The sequence below is a fragment of the Nylanderia fulva genome, unplaced genomic scaffold (assembly GCF_048542155.1).
Source record: "Nylanderia fulva isolate GAGA-0341 unplaced genomic scaffold, ASM4854215v1 Scaffold18, whole genome shotgun sequence".
Lineage (NCBI taxonomy): Eukaryota > Metazoa > Arthropoda > Insecta > Hymenoptera > Formicidae > Nylanderia > Nylanderia fulva.
The window spans coordinates 2,850,537-2,864,161 of NW_028190055.1; the positions used below are offsets into that span (position 1 = coordinate 2,850,537).

At 35.7% G+C, this 13,625-nt stretch overlaps 1 protein-coding gene and 1 long non-coding RNA gene across 2 annotated transcripts in view; both read right to left on the reverse strand.

Annotated features, from left to right (window-relative positions):
- The window catches only part of LOC114945936 (protein turtle homolog B), a 242,142-nt gene that overhangs the window by 134,077 nt on the left and 94,440 nt on the right, over nt 1-13,625 (reverse strand).
- On the reverse strand, nt 7,488-8,159 carry LOC114945980 (uncharacterized). Its single transcript, XR_003822528.2, has 3 exons — nt 7,923-8,159; nt 7,757-7,851; nt 7,488-7,612 (listed from the first exon to the last, which is right to left on the reverse strand). It is a non-coding gene; the product is annotated as an uncharacterized LOC114945980 (long non-coding RNA).

The following is a 13,625-nucleotide window of genomic DNA, read 5'->3' on the forward strand; positions in this document are numbered from 1 at the left end:
AAGACGTCGATACTGGAATGCTGATTTAAACGTCCGTAAGGGTGAGAAATATATACATATACAGCGAGACAGATTCGACCATTCGAATCAACAAAATAATTCGATACATTGTGCGTAAAGCGTTACGTCACCTACAGCTGCACCGTTGTTCACTAACCGATATTTCATGCACCGCGATCTCGATAAGCGGGAGATATCATCACGACTACGTATGTATATACATGCAAAATTGCAAGAAAAATGATCATAGCTATTTCTCTTTAATTTTAATAAAAATAAAATATATTATAGAGAATAACTTAAAATAGATAATGCTGTATTTTCTGTTAACTTTTTATAATTTTTTTTTTCAATCAAAGATATTTTACGTAATTTCCGTGTACTTTTTGTAAATACTTGTTACGAAAGAGTGTACTTTTTAAATATTAAATCGATCGAAGAGAATTCGTTTCCATCATTTTTTTTTTCTACAATACTTTCGCACTTAAACAATAAAACCAAGCGAACAGACCTTTTCTTCATCGGTCCGATATATCTGATATTTTTTTCCCCGTCTAAAGGCTACAGTTAAGTTGAGTTTTCATTTCGCTTCGATCCGTCTTCGCTCGCACCGACTAGGCTTGACTTGTTCTACTTTACTTTGCACGTTTCGCCGGTGTCGGCGCAATACTCGATTCGTTTCACTGCGCTTTTTTTCACATTTCTTACGTACGAGCGCGCTCTCGTGTGCTGCTTATAACGCAAGACCTGCCTCGCACGTTTAATCCATTCCACTCGATACAAAATGCATGTTACGAAGCGATCAATACCGGGCCGTCACGTATGTTTAAAAAAAACGGAACATACGGCAAATCATGCACCCTCGATTCGACAAAAAGAGTTTGTAAAAACATCCAACGCGCGACAAGTCTTATTCGAAATATTAAACCTTTCGTTTCGTAATCAAAAGCTATATGGTAAATGTTGGTTTTACTATTCCCGGATAGTGCTTAATAAACTATTCATTTTTTGACATCAAAGTTTACACAGTTCTCCGTTTACCCGATGCGGCCCAATTTCCGCCGTGGGGAGAGCGAACAGCTCTTGAAGAAGACGTCGATAATTGATCCAGTCCTCTTCTTCCCCATTCAACCCCCTGAGATGCGTCCCCGATCGCCTTCGTAAATCGAAGAAGCGGATTCGCAAAAATCGCGTTTCCGTGTTCCGCGAAAGTTTTGCGGATAGAATGGAGCAACATATACACACGCTCGCCGAGAGAAGAAAGGAAAACATTTTCGAACGCGTCGTCGCGACCGAGACGTGTAAAAAATTGTGCGACGTATCTCGCGAGTATCCCTTATTCCTGTTACTCGATTTTCACCGAAGGCAACTATGGCTGTGCATACACACATGTTCGAGCGATATCGGCGAAGAAACGTTGGAAAGTGCCGTCGAAAGGGGGTGTAAAAATTTTAATGAGCGAAAAAGGGGAGAAGAAAGAGTGGGTTTTACGGCGACGATAAATCCTCGTTTCCTACACCGCACTGATAAATTGTACGCATTATGCGAAGTATGTTTGTGATATTCCGCGGCGCTTCGCACCCGATTCCGCGCCGGTATAATGGAGTTACACGCAAATATACAGGATGTCCGGTAACTAACGGACCAATGATTAAGGGCGGATTCTCTGGCCAATTTGGAAACGATTTTTCCTTAGCAAAAATGTTGAGAAGTCAATAATTTTCGAGTTATAAGCGATTGAAAAAAATGGGTTTTTTGAAAACTAAACGTTTTGGAGTTAAAAGTCTAACACAATTACATTCTTCAGTTAATTTCAGGTAGAGTTTACTATAATAAAATTTTAATTTGAGGCTTAGTTATAAAGATACATAATGACAAATATTGGAAAGTTGTAAAAAATGATGAACTTTTTCGACATTTTTGCTGAGAAAAAATCGTTCCCAAATTGACCAAAGAATCCACTTGTAATCGTTGGTCCGTTAGTTACCGGACACCCTGTATATGGGCAGTACACACGCACGCATGTATTTTAGATATACAATATATATGTATGTATTGGGCGAAGGGAGACCACGTCTCGCGATATGGGTTGCGTGAAATTTCGTCAACAATGGAATGCCGCGTCCTTTCAAGTCATCCCGTCAGTCGCGCATCTTCCACCATTTCGTTTGCCGTTACGAGAGAAACCTCCCTTCCTTCTTCTCTCTTGGTCGTCGATTTTACACTCTTCTCTGCATAGTAGCGGTATTGTTGCGCGAGCTAAGGAATACTCGACACTATGTGTCAATTTTTCACAAAAGACGGAATAGAATACGTTTGCAAAGTTTGGCGCTTCAGAGACACCTTATACGTATGTAGTTTCCGATACGTCTAGATATATACATACGTATGTATATATAGATGTATATACGGGACCTTTACGAAAGTTTTGAGATATTCAAAAAATTTCCTGTGTAGCGCACTCTGGACGCATCATGGTCACTTTAAAATCATACCTTTATCATGAGTATATAGTTCAAGTTGGTATTTCTTTTCTATTATCTTTTCGTGTTATGAAAGAGATATATATTTTCAAAAATGAATAAAAATATTTTTAGAAATTTCATCAATTTCTTAAATTTCTAGACAAATTTGCAACTAAATTATTAATACCGGTTTGATATGACGGGGGAGAAAACCAGATAGACTGTTCAAAGAATAAAGAGCACTGTTAGATAAGAAAATAAACAAGAACGAAGAAAGATTCGAGGAAAACTCGAGATGTGCATTCTTGTAGACCATTAAATAGAATTTCTCTCGACTCGTGAATTTGCATGTTAATAGAGTTTTAAATGAGCTTATAATTCTGCCCAATTAAGTTTTCACTTTTGTGCATTGTCTGACGTGTATATCTTTCGCTACTGTACATCACAAAAATTTTCCGTGATCGAACAATTTGACAGATAATCAGAAAACATAATAACAAAAAAAAAATAAAAAGAATGTAAATATTCTAAACAGTGTTAAATGTTTACAGAATTCATGTTATACATATAACAATATGACCAACACATTTTTCGATAAAAAATGGAATATTCAACCAAGAATAAAATGTTACACAATGTATGCAACACAGTTATAATAACTGTTATTTTAATATGTATGCGTAAAAGAAAGAGAAAGAGAGAAATTGTGTGTATGTGTGTTTACTGCAAATAATCTACATATTACAAACAAGTAAACAGTCAACAATACTTTTTATAAAATTGTTTTGAATATGGATATTTAATAGCTACAATATATTGTCAGACGATTAAGTTGCCATTGATTAAGAGACGACAATCTATTTTCATAATAAAAAAAAAAAAAAAAAAGAAAAAATTCTTATATAAAAATTCTGTTTAAAACTTTTTTATAATATTGCTTTATTTTTACTAAATAAACTACAATATAAGACAAAATGTATTATATATGTATATTCAATACCAGTAATAAAAGAATGATTCAACGCAAAAATAGAAAAATTCAATGCGTATTTGTTTGAAAAATAAAAGATACCATGTATTTTTATCGAAAAGATCGGATATTTTAGTATTTGCTGAAAAAAGTACAAGTAAAACATACTTATAAAAAACATTAAAAAATATAGTTTATATAATAGAAACTTTCAAAATAAAAATTTCCATACTTGTATTTGAGATCGATGCAATGTGCAGGCGCGATTTCAATGCATCATGCATATCTACAAATTGAATTTATTTCGTTTATAAAGGACTAAATATATCCTTTCTATTATTTAGAGATTTTATGATAGACAAATTTCAATTTTTAATTTCAAAGAGGATGTAAAATTAAATTCGCTGTTCTCTCTTTCTCTATATATATGTATGTGCACGCGTATGTCTACATGTTTGATATAATACATTATTTAAATTTCATGTAACTATGTGAAAAGTTGTTATTACTCGAGCTTTTAGTTAAAATTAGCCGATATCTATTTAAATAACGTATTTAAATAACGGCACACAAAAGTTAATCTTACCAAATCTGGGACGAGCGTATAATAAACAGAGTGCGTGGACGCCGCTGCTTATATCAGCGTAACATTGCAAGTTGCCTAAAAACTAATAAGCGTGAAAACGCTGTCCGCACGCGAAAGCAGTTTCAATATAATCGGTAATACCGTTATACGAACGTACGCCTACACACACACACATATATATATATATATATAGAATCCCACACACGAGAGGAGAACTATGACATTCCGAGGTATCCCAAAATTTCCGCAGTGCCCTGTGAAATTTTCAGCACATATCCGCGAGTTATCACCGCCAGATTAGTAAATCTTTTATATATTCACACGCGCACGTTTCATCGAAGCAACTCATCGGAATGTTTTCGATTTAATTTTCTCACATCCGCGACTTTCACTTTTTTTATGAAAAATTTTCATGGAAAACGAGAAATGTACGAGCCGCACCGGGTAACAATACGCGAACAGAATTTAAAACCATCATTTTGACGTAAAAAGTACGTTCGACGAAATTCAGAAAGCTTTCTATGAGAAAATCTATAATTACAATATTAGAAATTGAGAATTTTTACATTTAATATTGAATATACATATCAAATTTAATAGCCACCATATATAATTTTGTATATGTATATAAATTCTATTTAATGAATATACATAATTGCGTGCTATAAAAGATTTCGTAGGAAAAAATATATAAAATCTAAACAAATTTCTAAAACATCTATGTATATTTAAAAAGCGTGAACCTGAGAAAAATAAGGTTTTCTGGTTGTTTTTAGTAACAAAATAAATGTGTATATAGAGAAGAGACATGAATAATAATTATGCATATAATTTGCATCATTTCATATATGTTTCGCGATGCAAGTTTATTAGCAGAAAATGTTATAAAGTATAAATAATTTGTAATTAATTAATTGCTCAATTATCGTTAAAAAAACAAGTCCATATCATATGTAGATCTTTCCTCTTTGCTTAAATAAGTGAAGCAATTAAAATTTTCCGCAGATGTGTTAACAGAGTGACGGAAAATGTGCTTGTGCTATGCGTAAAAGACGCGCTCGTTTGCATACTAGTTGATAAATTGCAATTTGACGCAATAATCTGGGATAATATTGCGTAATTATGCAAAAACGTGCGTCACTGCTGAAACTTGTACATTATATATGAAAATTATGGCGATAATTACTCCAACAGATTTTAACGTTTATTTCCAATGGACATCATCTTATTAAAAGTCATGCATAATTTATAAAAAATTCGACTACGATCAATTGCGTTGATAGATAATGACTAAAATTTGTGAGAGATTTAGATTGCGCCACGATTATTCCGTCGCTAATTAATGAAGAATTTGCGATAGCTACGCGCAAAATAATTTTTATCTATACGCTTGATTCTCTTAAATTAATCTTTTATTCATGTATATTGAGTATGTGTTTATATTATTCGATAATCACGTTAATTTGTTCTTTGATTCTGTTATCAATAAAATGTTATTTGATAAAAATAAACTTGATGCAAAATTATTTTTTTTATTACAGAATAATTGGAATTGATAATATTTTTATTGAAATAGCATGCCCTATTGATATTATTACATAATATTGAAATATTTTTGTTAAAAAATCCTACTATAAATATATCGTATATATCGTAAACGTAATAGTATAGATAGTATTTATATATACGTACAATACAATTTGTAAAAAATGTTTAAAAATTATCTTCGAAAGAGTAGATTAATTGAACTTCAAATTAGAGAAAGTAGTTATTGAATTGTAAGAATATCATATATATTGTATTGGCGATACTTTAACACTTAATAACATGATAATTCGTATCAATAATGTTGTTGAACGTTAAAGTATTACGCTGAAATGGACACGTCGCAAGAATCATGTTCAAAAAATAACAGGTTGCAGATAAGAACCCTTCCGGCGCGACATCGACAACATATCTCGATAAAAAAAAAAAAAAATCTTTAAAGAGCCATTTTTATTATTGTGACACAAATATAATGTCGAACATGAAGCAACCAAATTGCGATAAAAAACATTTTTTTTGCAATCAAGATATACACGCAGAAGCATACATACTCGTGGTAGAAACAAAACAATTTCGTTTCACGAAAATTTTTGAACTGTATTGCGAAGCACGTTTTACAGGTAGGTATTCAAATAATCGAAATTTTGTTGTCGCGCAATTTAGTCTGGCGCGCGCGCGCGCGCCAACAATTTAAAATATTAAATAAATTCTATGGCTGCCCTATGTGTGCATGACACGCAACTTTTTTTTTCATTATCAAATTGTTTGACAACGTTTGCAATTTCACATGCGCGAAATTACCACAATGTATTCACGATATACCAGCGTTTAATACAATTCGCACCGATAATGTCAAAATATATCGTGCGAGATATACAAACACGCCGTAAAAATATATTTGAAAAATGACGATTGCGGATAAGGATCTTCCGAGAGATCGATAAAGGAAAAAGTATAAAGAAGGGAAATATATCTACGTGTGCGTTCGCCGAAGACGATGAGAATACTACGATAAGAAGGTCGGATTCTCCTCTCGTATGCTGCACGCGCGCGATGCTGATAATAATGTATGCTGATAGCGCGAGCAATATATTTTGGCGATAAATACAGCCCGCAAAATGCAAGCAAAATGGCACGTCCTGAATCTTTAATGCAAAATCATTTTCATAAGATCGTAAGCGCGCGATTCGCGATATCTCTCGAGATTGATGAACGTATCTCATCATTAACTTTCCTTCTTCTTTTCGGCATTATCGCAGGTTAAACTAACGACCGATCACTTCTGCATGATAAGTGCGAAAGTATCATCCGTTATCCTTTGTATAATTTTTATTACTTACTATATATAGTAACACATTTCCGATTATATTTATTTGAAAATGATTCATTTTTTTAATCATTTATTTTTCACACTGTGTAAATTTGAATTTTTAATTGCTAAAGGGGGCTATAATCACGATGCTGATTTATGATGCTGTCTAAAGTTGATAAACATATCTCTTTATTAAACCATTTTCTCTTTCTATTTTTTCAAGAAAAAAAATCTCTTTTTATCAAACTGCTCGTCTAACTACGATGCATTATTTTGCGAATAAAAGCGTGAGTGTATATAGAGAAGGCTTTTCATAATTATCCAGCGAAAGAAGCAATGCATAATATACACGCCAACGAAACAATACCTGCTGTCCGTTGCGAAATCTTATATTATATTACTTACACATATAAAATATTTAAAGATCGAAAGTAGCGAAGGGTCGTCGCTTTTGCAGAGAGAGAGCGAACGAGCGAGCGTCCTGAAATATGTGAAAACAGAAGCCCCTTGCGAGCTACCGTCATCCTATTCCTGACCAGTCTTTTTTGTACCTCTTCGGCAATTATAGTTACTATACACATTTCGATTCGAAAGCTTTTTTACGCCGACTACATTTACGCGCTGATTTTCCAGCTGTCTGTTCGAAGAAGTATCATTCGACGGTCGATCACCCATTACATCCATCCCCAGACCTCTGGCGCTAGTTGCACCGGGAGTTCTCTCTCCTTCTCTCCCTACCAAGAAAATGAAATTGGCAATATCAATAAAGTCCAAGTATGCCGATAACATAAAGGTACCTAAAGGAGAGAGAGCGCGTGCGCACATTTCTTCGCGAACGAGCTCCATTTAATTCCCAGAGAACATTCCGATGTACTTACGGAGTATCCGCGCCACATACAGTAAACGAGGAAACGGCGTGGCCAGATGGTGGCGAACGAGCCGGAATTGGTTCCATCATCCTCCGAGCGGCAGGCTGGGAACGTAAGAGAGAGAGAAGGAGTCGTTCGAATTATCCGCGAGAACTAAATCAACCCGGCAACTTACGTAACTTGGTGCGTGGTAACCTCCGCTCATTCGATTATATCACACTGCGGCTAAGAAAGGCAAGTCCGCCCCATAGTTTTCTCCGAAAATCCGCGAAAGAGAGATAGAGAGAGAGAGAGAGCGAGTTCCGATTTCGCGCGGTTTCGATTTTAGTAAGTTTTCGCCTAGCTCAAACTCAAACTCCTTCCTGGTACGGAACCATTTTGTCTCGATTGCTCTTAATCGCTCAACAAAGTGGGCAGTTCGACAGTCATTTTCCAGTTTCGCGACAATGCATCAACTTTGTGGAAAGTTATTAATACGACTTTGCTCCATTTGACGCACTAAGTACTACTGTATAAAACTTTTTCTCTCTGTCTTTTCTATATTTTGTAGTTTACATTTGTTCAATATTTAAAAATAGCGCGTACAACGATGCACTACATACGTGAATTTGCAACGATAAAATATGACAGCTTCTATGAAATATGATCGTGTATGGTAATTCATAGTTGTACAAAATGTAATGTTAGCAACACCCTAAAACCATAAATTATAACTGACTAAAGATCCGACAGCTGTAAGTAATTAATGATAAGCACCATATATATATATATATACTCATACTTTTCACTCAAAGTAGTATACGCATATGTGGCTCTGTTGTAATAACAAGAGTAACTAATTAAATAAACAGCGTTGCCCTCTGATCCCTGTTAAATTTTATGGCACTCGCCGATTGTCTTTTTTGCACTCTGTCTCTCTCTCTCGCGGTAAAATACTTATAATTTCGGCGTGATTTCACCGGAATATCGCCATCGCGCTATGTTCTCGTCGCCGGCTTTTTGCGCGTGTAAGAAAGGCGCGAGCAAATGATTTACGATTTGTTTTCTCGTTTTTTGCATCCGATACTTCCGACGTCGACTTCGGTCCAAAGCGCACACTTCGTTCACTTTCCACCCGCCTACACACACACACACACAGGCAAATACACACAAATCTATTTCCTCATCCCTCTCTTATATGCCGCCCCCTTCATTTTTCGCAACCTCCTCTTCTCGCCAGTAGCTGCTATCTTTCTCTTACAGCTTATTCCCTCCTGGGAAAAATATATTGGGACAAGAGATTTATGAATCTGTGGAGCGAAATCTTGGGTCGTATTTATGGTTCGAGTATTATTAGTTCACGTTAGAGCGTATCAAGCGGCCATGTATCTTTGTTAGTGATGCATCTAGTTTTCCAAAGTGGCAGATTCTTTTACATATTAGCTTATATTATGTATGTATATATGTGCGCAATGTTACATTACGTAAGATTGCTTTAAAAACTTTTACGTAAATTTATCTCTACATTTTTATTCCTCACAATTTATCCTTGATTAAATTACGTTTACGCTAAATTTAAATGTTGCGCAGTACTTTATGCCCAAAAAATGTCCTTTTCTCTTTCACCCCCTATCGCGTGTTTCTCTTAACTATTTATTCTTTTTGAATTTTTTTACCGTATTCTACATTATATTGTACGTATAATATTTATTTGAACTGTGTATTTCGACGTATAGTATGCGATTAATAATAATAATAACGTATCGATAGCCAAAATACTGAAATTTGCATTCTGTCAATATTTTATACACGAGCAACAATCTACATTACGAGATGTTCCGAGGTATTTCTATGACGAATAAACGAGAGTACCGAGATAAACGATGTATACACTCTGCTGAAAATGCGCGATACCGTTCCGTCAATTTGCTTAATAAACACGAATAAATAGCAACAACAACAAATACAAATGCCGTGAACGATTCGGAGTCTGGTTCTCGGTTAAAACGGCGAGGTTATTTTTCCCCCGTTTTTCCATTCGACGCATGCAATCTCGACTCTCGATGCATTACGCGAAATTCCCCGAGCCGAAGTGCAGCAACGACGGCGACACTCCAGCGTATCCGTCGTGGCTGCCTTCTATATTCTTCCTTTTTCGACTCCTTCTTCTTCCTGTACGGGCGTTGCATCTTTCTTCCAGCCGGAGTAAAACTGTTCCAAGATGCGAACGGGCGATTCATACGTTCTAGGAAAAGAGACATAGAAAGAAAGAGAAATAACGAGGGAGAGAGAGAGAGAGAGAGAGAGAGAGGAGGTAATCGATCGAGCGATCCGCTCTCGAAAGATTACAAGCCTCCGGCGCTACGTCGCGTTCCGAATATGAAGTATGCTATAGTGAAACGAAACCGCCGTATTTTGCAAATAACGGCGCCAATGTGGGCCGTTGCAAAACATTTCAAAGCTCGGCGAGCTTCGCGTCGCGTCAATAAAAGCAACGTGAATTTTGCATTAAAAAAGATTCTGCAAATGTACAGGCTGCGTTTAAATAAGTGCGAAAAATTACACTTTTCTAAAAAGGGAGGTCAAAAATTAAGGTTTTATTTTTTTCTTCTTAAAAACTATTGATTTTACGAAAAAAAAATTTCTACTTTCTAAGGCATATTTCTAAATGATCCTATTCCGTTAAAAAGTTCTGAAAAATTAAATAAGGGTTATTAGTTTCATCCCCTTATAACGATATAGAAAGATAAAAAAAATTATTAGTGGAAAATATCCACCGAGTTTATTTTTTTTTTTCAATATGTCTGAAATTTGAATTGATATGAGAAAAAAAGAAACTTAATTTTGATCTCCTCCTTCAGAAAAATGTAACTCCTCAGAGAGGGTCATTCGTATTTATTTAGATACACCCTGTTTATACATATATCCCGGGAATCGCGACACAGAGTTTATAAAAATTAGTTGAGTCAAATTTAATCAGAAGTGTAAAAATAGATATTTATTACGACTTGAAAATTGAAATTAAAAAAATTTTATTCGGCTCCTATTTCCACGTTCGAAAAATAAAATAATATGATTACAGTCACTTCGATCCCGAAATATCAAAACGATAAATTCGTCATTAATCGCGGATTAAAAAATACTTTACATACTGCGTGCGATACAATTTTATTTGGCTTTCGACTGCAATTTTTTTTCCATTTCAATTAAAAGCATCGAGATACTGCGGTATCTCGAAATGGTTCTGTTTATCGAAGAAGACTACGAACGGGTTGCGAGCAAGATGGTGGAGAAGAAAAATAGAAAAAGGAGCACTAACACACAAACGCGTCGGAGAGTATCGTATTGGCTGCCACCATCGAGCTGCTTTTCAACTCGAGGAAATTCCATGTAATGTATCAAGCCGAGATTACAAATATCGCGCGGATAAGGATCGAAAATAACGACGATTCTCTCGCGCGCGACTCCATATTTCGAAAAACACCTCTCGTATTTATTGCATCTTTACTTTCTTATACGCGCGTGCTTTCGAATATCCTGCTAAATTATTTCTAAGCTATTACAAAAGACGAACGAATCATATATTTTTTTCAAGACTCGACGGTGAGTTCGAGTGATTGCATCTCACGATTAAAAAGCTAAATCCCTGAAGCAGAGTTGAAAATATAAAATCACTAGAGACTAAGCATATAAAAATTGAAAATGTCGAGATTCTCTTCGTATATTTTATTATTTCATTGGCTTGCCATTTACTTTCTTCGGTTTTTTATTATTATTTGTTCTCTTTGCGAATGCACATATTTTTGCATCTTGATCGTTTAATAAAAATACATAAAATACTTTATATTCAAAATAGTTTTCTTTCGTTATTATTCAGATCAATCTTCATACATAATCCGTGTTACAACTATATTAAATACAAAAATACGAATCTAAAAAGTTTCACGCGCGCGAAAGCGTGAATTTTCATCCTACGTAAGAATAATGTAACACGTATCTCACTGAGTTATTATTTAAAAACGAGAGCGATAATTTACGCGTAATTCCTCAAAAACCGTAGAAATCGATATGGAAACGATATATCACGATTTATAGCTTCGTATTAATCTCCGAAGCGCGAAGCCAGCGCGCTTCCGTTTCGTCGCTACAGTCAACGTGTTAAACGATCTATTATCAGCGAGTAAACGATTTTCAATCTCTCTGCCTTCTCTCCTTTCCTTCGTCCACTTTCGCGTGCAAAAACCCCGTTGATCGAGCACGTATTTTTCGCATGCGAGATAAGTCGCGGCGTGCAGACGCGAGACTTTTTTTTTTACTCATCTCTACAATCTGCGTACCGATTCTCGATTTCGGATATCGAGAATGCTTGATAAAGTTCTACCCTTACTCTCGTCTGTTGTCGCGATGTAATGTACGTATTGTACAACACGAGAGTTTTCGCGCCGAAAAGGCGAAATTTATGCTGTCCGAGCCGATATCATCTCACGGCTCTCTTCTTTCCCGGGTTATTTACAAGCGATCTATATTTATTGCCGTCGGAGTTCGAGCCAAGGTGCTTCGCGAAATCGTTTCGCCGGGATAATTGATACATTAGCCGTTTCGAAATACGGTAATTCTCCGTCTCTCCTTCTATCCACAGCACGTTCGATGTTCGCGATGCGAAGCGTGATCGATGTTTCGAAATTAATTGATGCGATATCAGAAAACGCTTTTTGCCCAGGGATATATAGATCGCGTCGAGATTCGTGTTGCATCAATTCGTGGAGATGCTAAAACGACACGCCGAATTAAATGTACGATCATTTCCGTGTACATAGAGAAATATATTCATACTTTTTATTGTAGTAAATATTAATCGAAGAAACTCTGGTAAAATTTTAGGGTAAATTCTACTCGTAAGAGAAAATTCTCTCCGCGTACAAAACAGGTATTACTCGATCGTTCTCCTTTAAATTAGCATAACAAGATATATTTATAAAATGTAAGACAGGCAATAAGAGCCAATCGCGGAAGACAGTGCGTTATCCCAACGAAACTAAATTTTTTTCGTTAGAATTAAATATCTGTGCACGAGGCACCAAATTTTACTTGGTCACGGCCAAGATTTTAAAATATGAAATAATCTCATATATTTTGAGATTAATTTCAATAATCCTTTAACCCCCCTACGGAAATAAATAAATAAATGCAAGAGAAAAATATATTTAATAATAAAGATATATTTAATAATAAAATTTGATAATAATAAATTGAAAAGACTCTCATGTATATCTGAGGCCATAAAAAGATATCGGCGATTATTATATTTTTTTTTTTAAATAAAAGTAACGATATACATTCATCTCCAAGAAACGTGAAAATCTCAAATGTAAATCGTTACAAGAGGCACTTAAGAGCCCATTATGAGCTAAAAATCCCTGGTTGTCGCTATCAATAGATGTTATAGGGACTGAACGATTTTATGATCCGCGATGATCCCGTCGACGATACGTGACAATAAGTGGCGGTCGCTATAAAGGATCTTTCCGATAGCGATTTCGATCGCGAGATCAAGAGAAAGAGAGAGATCGATGAAAGTAGTCCTGGTAACGCCGGAAAAACTCAATCTAGGCATAAATCATGGGGGTCGATATCGATTTCTGCCAACTTTCCTCTCGGGCCCGACGCGACGTATCGGAGATTCATCCTGTGACGCGCAATAACATCTCTCGCCGGCATAAAAATTCAACTATACATCAAACTGTCATATATAGCACCGTATTTGTACCTATCTCGCTGATATTTCCTCCGTTTCCTACCATCCTCGCGCGCGCGAACGCCCATCCCCATCCTCTTTTCTCTCTGTCATCTCCGCCACGGCTACCAAAAATCATACACGGAGTGTTCCGGAAGTCGCGTC